This window comes from Pteronotus mesoamericanus, unplaced genomic scaffold (assembly GCF_021234165.1).
Source record: "Pteronotus mesoamericanus isolate MK-2021 breed Mesoamerican mustached bat unplaced genomic scaffold, CSHL_Meso_final scaffold_36, whole genome shotgun sequence".
Classification (NCBI taxonomy): domain Eukaryota; kingdom Metazoa; phylum Chordata; class Mammalia; order Chiroptera; family Mormoopidae; genus Pteronotus; species Pteronotus mesoamericanus.
The window spans coordinates 22,487,261-22,500,882 of NW_026555313.1; positions in this window are offsets into that span (position 1 = coordinate 22,487,261).

Consider the following 13,622-nt stretch of genomic DNA (forward strand, 5'->3'; position numbering starts at 1 on the left):
GCCAGGGGTGGGCGGGGGAGACGCGCGTCCTGCTGGGGTGGGAGCAGTGGGCGGGGCGCCCGCGGGCTTTTCTGGGGACCGCCGCCGCCCTGTCGCCTTCCGCTGGCTTCCGGGTAGCGACCCCCGGACCACTCCCGCCCTGGCCCGGGCCCTGCGCGGCCCCCCCGGCTCCCGGCTCGCCGCCTCGCCCACGGGCAGGAAGGATGCTTTCAAAGGGCGGCCGTCTCCGAGAAGCAACAGGAGCCTGCCGCCGAGGGGCGGGCCAGGGCCAGCTCGGGTTTGCCACGAAGCCGCCTTTTGATTTTCTTCTGGTGATGGTGGGAAGAGAGCGGGACAAACACAATGACAGAGCTAGTGTCACTCTGAAATAGAAAGCTAAGGGGACGGAAAAAATCAGATAAAATAACCCAGCACCAGACACAGCAATCCACGTTAACTGGAGCCTTAGCAGTTAAGGGGAATGTACACCATTCATGTGCACGCGATAGCTGTGTGGTGGCGGCCGCCAATCGGCTCTGGTTGTAGTTGTCATTTCAGCTAGAGCCAGGTGTAGTGCTAGGGATGGGGCGCTCAACCCCAACCACAGATTTACTGCCCAGAACCCCCTCTTCAAGACCTCCCATCCTGGCCTGCCGGGTCACAGTACTACCTGCTCCCTGAGGCCACTCCTCAGGGTCCAAATTCAAGATGGAAAACTGCAATTGAAGATTTAAATTCTGCTTCTATCCAACTCAACTTGTGCCTTCATCTAGAGCCCATGTGAAAATGGCTCTGAGACCACTGACTTCCTGGGAGGCTTAGCCCAACCCTTCGAGTGAGTGCTCAATGAAGCAGCTGTCTCCAGGAAGGGCAGGCTTATAGGAAGGGAAGAGGCCAGGCATGGGCAGGAAACAAACACAGCAAGGGCAGGCCACTCAATTGGGAGCCAGGATGCCATGCTGCCTGCCATGAGGCTGCTCAGCCTGAGCCAAGAGGGGGCCAACAGGGTGAGGCGTAGGTCCTGAGAGAGGCTGCAGTGTCCAAGCCTGGGCAGGGCCCCAGGGACTTCATTACAGACACCAAACCCTGGGAGGATGAGAACTGCTAGAAAGAGTCCCAGGCCTAGCCCTAACACCCCGGTCATGGGCCTCCAGTTTCTCATTTGTGCAATGAAGGAGATGGACTAGATAATCCTGAGGTCCCTTCCAGCTGGAACACTAGATGATTTAACTGTTTTAATAAATGGTCGGCTCTCAAAACCTCAAGGCAGGAAATATACATAAATCCAAGAAAGCTTTGCAAAGATTTGGAAGCCATAAATGGCTACTAAGACCCTGAGGCCCTGGGGAGGACAGCTCTGATCCATGTGACTTTGTGTAGGCTGAGTAATCTTTGTGTCCCTGTCATTTCCTCTATAAGATGAGGACTTGGTTGCAGTTTGCTTTGGTGAGAGAGATCCAATACACACCACTTGCTAGGCCTGTGTCCTTGGGCAGGTACATTAATCTCTCTCAGATGTTCGTGAATTCTGCCTGTTGGTTAACTCTCTGTGTTGCTTTTTGAAGTGTCTACTGGCAAGGACACATCAAACTCAGGCTTTGCAAGCCTGTTAGGGAAAGGCAAGGCCAGGGGTCAGAACTCCCAAGCTGAGCCACCTGTTAGTACGAACCCCTTTTCTGCCAGAAAATTCCAAAGTGTTTGGTCACATTATTTCCCAGGTGTGCCTGGCTGATGCTGCTGAACAGCGACAGGTGGCAGAGGGATACCAGAAGCGACATTCACATGAGGAAGGACAATCGTTTGCCTCTCAAATCGTTTCTTCCCCCAGTCCATCCAGGGTCACTGTGAAAGGAGTTTGGGATGACACAGCTGTGAAGTTACATACAAGCTTGTTCTAGAGGGAGTCATGTCTCTTCTAGCGGGGGAAGAAACGCATCTAGTCTCTGCCCTATGAATCATGTGGGCATGGGTAAAAAAAGGTAACCAACTGCTCCATTCGTTCTACCCATGTATTGATATAAGGAGCTACTCTTCACTGAGCCCTGGGCAAAGCTCTGGGGTACAATGCTGAAAGGAAAGACATGCTTATAGGTGAGATATTTATCAAATAGTCCCCTTTATAGTGTGTAAATAAAACACGATTTAAAGGCCTGAGGGTGTAGCTTTGAGAAGTGAGCTGAAGGGTCAGGAGATGTTAAGGAGAAGAGGCAAAGAAGCCAGGTACCAGAGTGAGAGACCGACTTGGAAAATGATTCTGATGTAGGAACAGAAGCAACAAAGGCCCTGAGGCAGAAGGAGCATGTCATGAAAGGAGCTACTGTGGCTCTTGAGCAGAAGAGACAAGCTGGAGAAGGAAGCAGATACCAGACCAGGTTGTCAGTTCCTGGGTGAATCCAACCTTTATCTTCCAGACAATGGGAAGTCACTAAAAGGCACCTACAAACTGTTGCAAGCAAGAAGTGGGGAATGGCTTCGCTGTTGCTAGGGGACTCTCCAGTCAGGGGCTGTGACGAGAACAGTGCTAATGTGAAGTTAAGAAATGGGCCTGGATCCCAGCTGAAGAGAACCCTACTTTCCTAGATGCCTGAGGAGCAGAGAGAGAGAGAGAGAGAGAGCATGAGCGAGTGTGTGCGCAAGCCCTCTGGGGCAGGGGTGCACAGCCACGGTGGAAGTACAGTAAGAAACCATCTCTGAAATACTCCTCCTCCATCCCACTCCAAGAATTGGAGCCATGGGAGACATAGGGCGTGGGAGGACAGTGTAACTGTCAGGAGCATAAAGGACTGACTGCTCCAAGATGTAAAGCATGTGCTCAGACTGACTATGTAACTTAAAACTGTGCACCTAAAACCCCTTCTGGATAGCACTTGCCTCAGTTCCCTTATGCCATGACAAAAACAGTGCTTCATTGTGTCTGTGCCCAGGTCACACAGCCACAGGGAAAATTAAAGGGACACCACGAAAAGTCTTGAAAAAAAGACCCCTGCCATTTCTAGCAAGTAATCCTCCAAGATGGACTAAGGAAACTTTAGAGGTGCCATTTCATCCTGGGGTGCAGAGTGAAAAACCAGAGCAGATCCTTCACACTCTCGAGGTTCAGGGCTGCCCCACGATATCCCACAATGGTGTATTAATTATTTGGACTTAAAGTTACTTGAGAAACTGAGGTGCAAGAAGAAAACTGACTTCTCTGTTCTATTAAAAGCAGAAGAGGAATCTCCTGTATAATAGATGTCCTCCCTGCTCTTGAGGTCTGAGAGTTATCACAAGAGTTAGACAAATCCAGAGTGGAAATCTTGTATAAACAAGCCTAGTGATGCCTTTATTAGTTTACTACCCAAGCCCAAACTTTGTTCAGATTCCTCACTGAGGAATAGCCAAACCTTACTTAGATTCCTTTCCAATGAGCACTAACTTTCTTTGTCCTGTAAATTTTTCTCAATTTCTTCATCTCTTTGTCTAAAAAGTATAAAAAGGTGCCTGGTTCAGTCATTTCTTTGAGACTTATTTTATGACCTGAGCATCATACTGTGATTCTCCCATAAGTATATGTTAAATTGTTTTTTCTCTGAATTCTAGACTTGTGTCAATTTTACTATTGTATTACTTGTCCAACCATAAGAACTAAAAAAGGGAGGTGGGAATTCCCCCCATCCCACCTCTTAGCCAAATGTTAAGCCCCCAACCCCTGGGACAAAACTGTCTTCTAACTCCTTGGCAAGAAGAGCTTGCTCACTTCCAAACCACTCCTTGATCCCTTCCTCCCTCCCTAACTGTGCCTTCTCACACTCTTCTGGCTTCTCCCTTGACTATCTGTGCCAGAGAACATACTGTGGAATAAAGACAGCCTATTCAATAAAAGGTGTTGGGAAAATTGAACAGATACATGCCAAAAAAAAAAAAAAATGAAATGACCACCTTCTTACACCATATGCAAGAATAAACTCAAAATGGATGAAAGACTTAAATGTAAGACTCAAAGCCATAAAACTAAAAGAAAACATAGGCAGTAAATTCTGATGTTTCTTTTAGTAATATTTTTTTCTGATATACCTCCTCAGGAAAGGGAAACAAAAATAAATAAATAAACAAGACTACAACAAACTGAAAAGTTTTTGCACAGCAAAGGAAATAATCAACAAAACAAAAATATAACCTACTAAATGGGAGAAGACATTTGCCAATGATACATCAGATAAAGGGTTAATATACAATATTGATAAGGAACTCATACAATTCAACATCAAAAAATAATCCAACTAAAAAAATGGGGAGAGAACCTGAATAAATACTTCTCCAAAGAGGACACAGATGAAAAGATGCTCAATGTCACTAATCATCACAGAAATGTAAATTAAAACCACACACCTCTGAGAACAGCTATTATCAATAAATCAATAAACAACAAGTGCTGGCAAGAATGTGGAGAAAAAGGAACCCTTATACACCGTTGGTGGGAATGCAGATTGTTGCAGCCACTGTGCAAAGCAGTGTGGAGTTACCTCAGAAAATTAAAAATGGAACTTCCTCATGACCCAGTGATTTCACTTCTGGGTATGTATCCAAAGAAATCCAGAAATATAATTCGAAAGGATACATGCACCCCCTATGTTCATTGCAACGTTATTTACAATAGCCAAGGTATGGAAACAGCCCAAATGCCCATCAATGGACAAGCAGATAAAAAACATCCATTTACACAATGGACTACGACTCAGCCTTAAAAATGAAACCTTACTATTTGTGACAACATGGATGGACCTAAAGGGTATCATGCTGAGTGAAATAAGTCAGACAGAAAAAGATAAGTACCATATGATTTCACTTCTATGGGGAATCTAAAGAATAGAATAAATGAAAAAACAATGCAGAAACAGACTCATAGATACAGAGAACATTACCAGAGAGGAGGGGAGGGGTTGGGGGAGTGAGTGAAATAAATGAAGGGATTAGGAAGTACAAGTTGGAGGTTACAAAATAGTCATGAGGATGTAAAGTACAGTATAGGGAATATTCTAATAACTCTGTATGATACCAGATGGGTACTTGAATTACTGAGAGGAGAGAGAATCACTATAAGTTGTATGGTTGTCTGGCTACTGTGCTGTACACCTGAAACTAATATAAAATAGTGTTCAGTGTCAATTGTAATTGAAAAATGAAATTAAAAAAAAAGGAAAAGGAGCTGTGTTAGGCTCCTGTCACTCTGATTTACGTGACTCCTGAACAATCCTATCCACAAACATGGTTCTACCACCCACTGAGGGCTGGCAGCCCCTCACCTCAGACATCCAGCCAAACAAGCCCTGGGGGAATCAGAGCTGCTCCCACTAAACTCACCTTCCGACCCACCATGTCTTCTTCGATTCATAAATGGCACTGCCCCAACCCACTTACTCTTTCTCGCTCCTCTCCCCCGACTGCTTCTGTTCTAGGTCAGGCCTCTGTGGGACCAGCCTCCTCCTGGTGACTCTGGCTCTGTCTCCCCACCCCCAGGCTATTAACTCTTGTTTGGTGGAATTATTTTCCAAAACACAGATACGGTTCAAACCTTCAGTGGCTCCCTAGTTTCTAGTAGTTAAACTCCAACTGTTTTTTTTTAAATTAAAATACAAAATTGTTCACATCATAAACTCTTCAGGTATAAATTGCTCTTTCAAAATCATGGGTTACATTGAATCATCCTTCATAATTTTTTAAAAGATTTTACTTATTTATTTTTAGAGAAGGAAAGGGAAGGGAGAGAGGGAGAGAAGCATCAAAGTGTGTGGTTGCCCCACTGAGGACCTGGCCTGCCACCCAGGCATATGCCCTAGACTGGGATTTGAACCAGCAACCCTTTTGTTTGCAGACTGGCACTCAGTCTACTGAGCCACACCAGCCATGACTAATTTATCCCATATAATTTTTGTCTATATGAGGACTCTGAGTTGGCCAGAGATGTTAAAGCTTAAGTTTTCTTTAAATTTTTTTTATTTTTCAAATCCAGTTGATATTCAATATTATATTAGTTTTAAGTGTACAGCATAGTGATTAGACATTTATATAACTAATGTGGCAATCCCCTCAGTAAGTCTAGTACTTACCTGACACCATGCATAATTATTACAATATTATTGACTATATTCTCTATGCTGTACTTTATATCCCTGTGACTGTTTTGTAACCACCAATTTTTACTACTTAATCAGTTCCCTTTTTTCACCCATTCCCCCAATTTCCATCCCATCTGGCAACCATTAGTTTGTTCTCTGTAGCTATGAGTGTACTTCTGTTTTATTTGCCCACTTATTTTGTTTTTTAGATTCCACATATAAATGAAATCACATTGTATTTGGCTTTCTCTGTCTGACTTATTTCCCTCTAGATCCATCCATATTGTTGTACATGGTAAGATTCCATTCTTTTTTATGGCTGAGTAATATTTTGTTGTGTATATGTAGCATATCTTCTTTATCCAATCTTCTATTGATAGACACTTAGATTGATTTCATATCTTGGCTATTGTAAATAATGCTGAAGTGAACATAAGAGTGCAGCCCTAGCTGGTGCGCCTCAGTGGATTGAGCGCTGGCCTGTGAACCAAAGGGTTGACGGTTTGATTCCCAGTGTAGCGCACAAGCCTGGGTTGCAGGCCAGGGGCCCAGCAGGGGGCACGCAAGATGCAACCACACATTGATGTTTCTCTCCCTCTCTTTCTCCCTCCCTTCCCCTCTCTAAAAATAAATAAATAAAATCTTTAGAAAAAAAGAACAAAGAGGTGCATATATCTTTTTGAATTATTGTTTTGGATTTCTTCAAATACCCAGAAATTAGATTACTGGGTCATATGGTAGTTCTATTTTTGAATTTTCTGAGGAGACTCCATACTGTTTTTCATAGTGGCTGCATCAGTTTGCAAACCTACCAACAGTGTATTAGGGTTCTCTTTTTTCCACATGCTTGTCAACATTTGAGTGTTGATTTATTGATGGTAGCCATTCTGACAGGTATGAGATGATATTTTAATTTTAACTTGCATTGCTCTGATGACTAGTGACATTGAACATCTTTTCACATGTCTATTAACCATCAATATGTTCTTTTAGGAGAAGTGTCTGTTCAGGGTTTATGGCTATTTTTTATTAGATTTTTGGGGTTCAGTTGTATAAATTTCTAATATATTTTGTTATTAACTCCTTATTAGATGTATCATTGGCAAATAACTCCCTCCATTCAGTAGGTTGTCTTTTATTTTATTGATGGTTTCCTTTGCTGTTCAAAACTTTTTAGTTTGATGTAGTCCCATTTGTTTTTTTTTTTTTTGTCTGTTTCTCTTGCCCAAGAAGATATATCCAAAAAATATTACTAAGAGTGATGTCAAAGAGTTTACTGCCTCTGTTTTTATCTAGGAGTTTTATGGTTTGAGGTCTTACTTTTAAGTCTTTAATCCATTTTGAGTTTATTCTTGAATATGGTGTAAGAAGGCAGTCTAGTTTCATTTTTCTGTATGTATCTGTCCAGTTTTTTCAACGCCATTTATTGAAGAGATTGTCTTTATCCCATGGTGTTTTCTTGCCTCTTTTGTCATAGAGTACTTGACCATATTGGTGTGGGTTTATTTCTGTGATCTCTCTTCTGCTTTGTCAATCTATGTGTCTGTTTTATGGCAGTACCAAGCTGTTTTCATTACAAAGCCTTAGAGTGTAGTTCGATATCAGGTATTGTGATACCTTCAACTTTGCTCTTCTTTCTCAAGATTGCTGTGGCTACTAAGGGTCTTTTGTTGTTCCATATAAATTTTAGGATTTTCTGTTCTAGTTTTGTGAAAAAAATAATGCCACTGGTGTTTTGATAGGGATTGCATTGAATCTGCAGATTGCTTTGGGCAGTGTGGGCATAAAACCCAATTTCTTTAGATGACAGTGAGTCTTTATAGCCCAGCACTATTTTCAGTTTCATCTCCTGAGACATTCTCTGCCCTGCCTTCCCCATCCCATCACTCTGGGCACCCCAGTTCTTGCAAATACTATCTCACAGCCCAACAGGACCAGTCACTGCATGCTCTTCTACCCCCAAACTATTACTCCGATAATTTTCTCTGCTTAAAATATCCTCTCTCTCACACACACACTTCTTTACCTTATAGGAATCCTACCTACTGTGCAGAACTAAATTTAAGTGTCACCTCATTGAAATTTAAGCTATTATGTCCATGCTGTCATTAACAGTGTTGTGTCTCTACATGTCTTTGTCTATATCAGAGTCTGAATTTTATTATGCCTAATTCCATGTATGTGCTGCCTTAATAGAATGGGAATGCCTTGGGGATATCAGGGCATCTTACTGCATTTATAGACTCCAGGGTCTTGCTTGGTAACCCAACTATAATTGCAGATCAAAAGACCCTACATCATCTTGCCCCAGCCAGCCTTTCTAGATTCAAGTTGGATACTTTCTTGCTTGCTCTCTCTCCAGTCAATAATCTCTCTGCTTAACCAAAGGGTCTTCAGACCTGGTTGCCTAAGCACTGGTACCTTGGGCCTAGAGTATGTATGTAAAATGCATTTGCTTTGTTCTCTTTTACCAAGATGAATGGGTGAAGAAGCATGTGATATTGAGGTCAGAGGCAGAAGAAAAATGGGTGGTGAGTCTCACAGGACTCCTTGGCCAGACTGCCTGAGAGGAAGAAAAGGTAACCCTGACACTACTTGAGGAGTTGAGAAGAAGGATGTCTCTGACTATGTGTGGAATTGTAGGAACTGGGTGGGATGGTAGACACTGTTGGTTCCCTAGACCAGATCCATTATCTTCTTGTTCCTTTCTATCAGAACTCTTTTCTAACTGAGCTTGATTGTGCTCAGTTTAAACTACTGATTTTCCAGAATCCTTTGCAAATAGAGGTGTCCATATGATCCAGTTCTGGCTAAGGAGATGGGAACAGAATTATACTGACTAAGAATTCTTAGAAAGACACAGAATTCTAAGAAAGGGCTCTTTGCCCTTCTTCTTCCTCTTCCCTTTCCCCTCTCTCCTCCTTTCTTTTTTCCCCTCTTCTTTCTTCTCTTCCTCTTTTCCCTCATCCGTCACTCTTTTCCCATCTCCTCCTCCTTCTCATCTATTTCTTTTTTTTCCTCAGAAACATGAATGTGATGCCTGGAGGTGAAGCAGCCATCTTGCAGCCATAAAGTAAGAAGCGTCCTACTAAGGATGGTAGGAAAAGAAGCCAGAAACAACATCTGAATGACTTCATTCCAGAGTTCTTGTTTCATGAGAAAATTCAGCCCTTTACATAAAATTTACAATAGCTGGTTATCTGTTCCATGCAGTTAACACAATCCTACCTGACGCAAGTGGGGTGGAACAGTTGGGAGGACAGCTTTTCATCTTGGGAAAGTCTTGTCCCCCCCACCCCAGAAGATCTCTACTTGCCACTTACAGCCTTATTAGCACACACTTGACACATGCCAGCATACTGAGAACACAAACACCACCATCTCTCTTTTTAGAGTGTATCTTACCTGGCTCCTTTCTTTAGCCACCTTTATATTAGGGTCTTGATTTGGGGGAATGGGAGAAAGCAAAGAAAGTCATAGTGGGAATTCTGAAATAAAATCCTACCCTGTCTCCCTGCAGGAAGGTTTTAACATATGTCAAGAAACAAGACATGACAAAGCATGGATGAGATTTATTTTTAAGTGAAAAAATCCACACCAATCCCATTAGTTTGGAAAACCAGTTGCTTCCTGAATAACTGAAACTAGTCTTATAACTGTGAACTGTCACCTCAAGGTGCTGATCCCTAATTGGGAGCACACACCTTCCAGAACTGCTGGTTATCCAAATTGGAGTACATGACACTTCCTCCCCGCAGCCTTTCCACTCTGAAAATGTGTACCCATTTGTCTTTTACCAATGGATGCTAATGGGAGAAAACCAAGCAATGTTGCCCTTTAGAGATAATGACATTGGAAATTCAATACATAAAGGCTCCCTAGACAAGACCAGAATAGCTTCATGTTTCTGCTTTCCTGGTGCAGAAGCTGGCAGCCTGTTAGCATGAGCAGACATCTGAACACCCTGCCTCTCCCTGAGTGCCTGGAGCCAGCATTCATGGAAAAAGGAACCTGTTTATCATCATATAGTTTTTCCTAACCCACTGGATCAAGCTCAGATCAGAGGCTGTAGCTGAGTTTTTGAGCCACAAAGAATCGGAGAGACCCAGTGGGCAACCCCATTCAGTCTACAGACTGGCTTTGCAGATAGATAATAACCCACTAACCAAATCATGTGTACAGGGAAGTAAGACTGATTTGAATTCATTTATTCCCTTTTGCATACCCAACACCCCCACTTTAAAGCCTGAGCTGGATTTTAAGAAAACAGTAAAAATGATTTGGGGCTGGCAGATTGTCGAACTTCTTTATAAGGAAGTCATGTGACTCCTGAAGACTAACTGCCGTGGGAGGAGAGCAACTTCCCTACAGGGAAAATTCAATGCCTGGTGACAAACCCTCATTTCTCGCAAGGACGGCACAGCAGCAGCCAGAGACCTGCCATCCTGGGTCTGTACCAAGCTCGTCTTGAGAAGGAGGCTCAACTCTGATGACAGTGGGCATCCAAGAAGGGTGCTGGGCAGGTCTACAGATCACTGTGGCCATAGAGGCCCTGCCTTTCTTGTCTGTTTATCAGGGACTCTTAGGTCCTTTGACTTCCCCAACCCTCTCAGACCTCCTGTGATTTAGTCATCTCTTTCATGATGCTGTTCATGTAATTGCCTCTCAATCCAGAGGCATTTGATGTCCACCATTTAAAGCATTATCTCTATTGATTTTTCAAATTTCAGGGTTTGTATCAAAACTTAGATGTGTCTGGTGGGAGTTGATGGGTGTAAAGCACTCACCATTCTGGCCATTCACTCTAAGAGTAAACATTTATTTAGTCCTTGGAACACAACTACTTCCTGGCACATTGTTAAAAAAGAGAATCCACAATTGTCTTCCTAAATTCAATTCACAAATTTCTGCTTCAGAATTGGAAGATGGAAGGCATTGATTTAGCCCGGGGAATCAATTAAATTGTTTATACTATCAAGGGGGGTCCAACCTTTTGACCTCTCTGGGCCACACTGGAAGAATTGTCTTGGGCCACACATTGAATACATTGTGACACGTACTCACATGCAAAGAAATCTCAATGTTTTAAGTAAATTTATGATTTTGTGTTGGGCTGCATTCACAGCCATTCTGGGCTGCATGTGGCCCAAGGGCTGCAGGTTGGACACCCCTATCAGATGGTGAGTAACTTAAAGACAAGAAGAGTGTCTTGTTTATGTTTCTGATCCTCTTCTTTCATCTTCCCAACTTGCCAATAGAATTGGTATTTGCTGGATGCGAAAGATAGGAATGCTATTGACAGAGAAAACCAATACATGTTAATTAGCCCCCATATCAGTTCCCCCAGACAGTCTGATGTGTGACGTATCTGACAGGAAGGAGAAAGGGAGAAATGGGAAGCAGGCTCCTTGAGACACAGTTCACAGATCTCGGGCACAGCACACTCATCTAAAGTCTATTTTTAAATTGTGATAGATTGTATTTACAACGATGGCCTCAGTAATATCTCCCATCTCATGGGCTCTCCTACAGTGAAACTTTGCTACTCTCCCCACAGAGAAGCAGAGTTTACTTGCCCTCCCTTTAGTATGAGCTGGCTCTGTGACTTATTTTGAGTAATAGAAAAAGGCAGGCAGAACTATCATTGAATAACTTTCTAGACTGGGCCTTAAGACATCTGCAACTTTTGCCTTAGGTGTTCGCAATGCCACCTGTTAGAAGCCAGCTGCTTTGTAACTCAGACGACTCTGCTGGAGAGACACTACAGGGAGGGAATCCTGAAGCCACCTTGGGTGTTTCCGTCCCAGCTGGGCTCCCAGCTGAAGGTAGTCCCTTGGGTGACCCTGAGCACAAGCGACTCAGCGAGGCCCTGCCTAAAGTCCTGCTGTTCAGATCATGAGTAAATAAATGGTGGTGTTTTAAACATAAAATGTGGAAGTATCTTGTTTTGCAGCAATCGATGACTAAAGTGAGGAGATTGAGCCCTGCCCCAAACCCATGAATCAGATTGTCCAGAGATGGAACCTGGGCATCAGCGCTTTAACAGGCCTTCCCTGCAACTGAGAAATAGTGTTCAGTCTCCTGCTGACTACTTCCACTGGCTGCTTCATTTGTGACCCTCAGACTCAGTGGGTCTGAGGTCTTGGACCATACAGCAAGTCTGAGCTGCAGGGACACACACTGTCAAAGAGATGAGACAGCCTCAGAAAGACAGAGTCTCAGAAGAAACAGAAGATGAGAGAGTTCTATGCGACACAGACACTGTGAGGAGAGTCAAAGGAAACAGAGCCATGGAGTATTTGAGCTGAACAAAATCTTGAGAACATTTTGCAAAGTGGGAGCCAGAGGCCCAGAGAGGAAAACTGACTGGCTCAAAGTCACGTAGCTCATTAGTGGCCCTGTCAGAATCAGAGTCATGTCTCCTGAGAAATGCTCTAGCCCTCTTTCACTTTCCCCATTCATCTCTTGGAATTTGTCTCCTAACTGAGGAGTGAAAAAACACACAATTTCCTAAATGCAGAAAAATATTTTGAAATATTAACTAAGCTGTGTACTTGTGAGTATTGAATATTAATGTCCCAATTAAGGTGAAAATAGCCAAAGCATCCAAGGAAAGAGAAGGAGCAGAACAAGAGGTGGGACTAATCAAGAGCATCTTCCTGGACAAGTTGGCCTTTGAAGGAGGAGGACGGGGGCTAGGGGTGGAGGTGCAGAGGTCGGAATGCAATGTGCTGAAGGTATAGGCTGATCTAGCTGGCAGTTTTAGAAAGCCTTGCTGGAAAGGAGCAAAGAATTAGAAGTTTCCATTTAGGGTCCATTTTTCTTATCAGATTCTTCCACCAGCAGAGGGGAGGGAGGAAGGCTGGGTGCTCAAATGAGAGGGCCTGTGGCATAGACTTCCCAAGGCCCCACCCTTGGCCCTGCTGTGCTGCTTAGAAAGCTGACAGGGGCCTGGGAGTGAGCTGGCCCCAGGAACTAAATCAGTAAGGGCTTCTGAACAGGGCGCAAGGATTCCACTCTCTGCCCCTGTCTCCTCTCAAAGTCCAGCCTACTGATTATTAGTTCAGAGACCCCACCCAACTGAGTTTATATTTAGTTTCCCATTATTTCCTGAGGAACACTGTACATGGGACACATACTTTAAAGGTTACCAGCTACCCTTTGCTGAGGACTAAACAAGACAGAAGGGGTTTCGCATCTAGTCAGAGAGGTCAAGACCAGGTAGAAGGAAGAACTCCCTGTGATCAGAGTGGGCAAAATGAGGAAAGTTGGCAAATTTATTTCCTTGGCAAATAATCCTTGCTCAGTGGAGAGGTGATAATGCTGTCTGTGGTTTCCATGCCGAAAACCAGTTTCTTTGGGAAGGCAATAAGGGGGAGGGGGAGAATAAACATGGGTAATCACTAATTAGAATCCAGTACTGTTGGTCTTGAACAAGTCACTTAACTTCTCTGAGTGTCAGTTTCCTCATTTGTGAAGATGATTTTAATGATACTTTGTTCCACGGGGTTGTTGTGAGGATTGAGATAACATGTGGAAAACACCTGC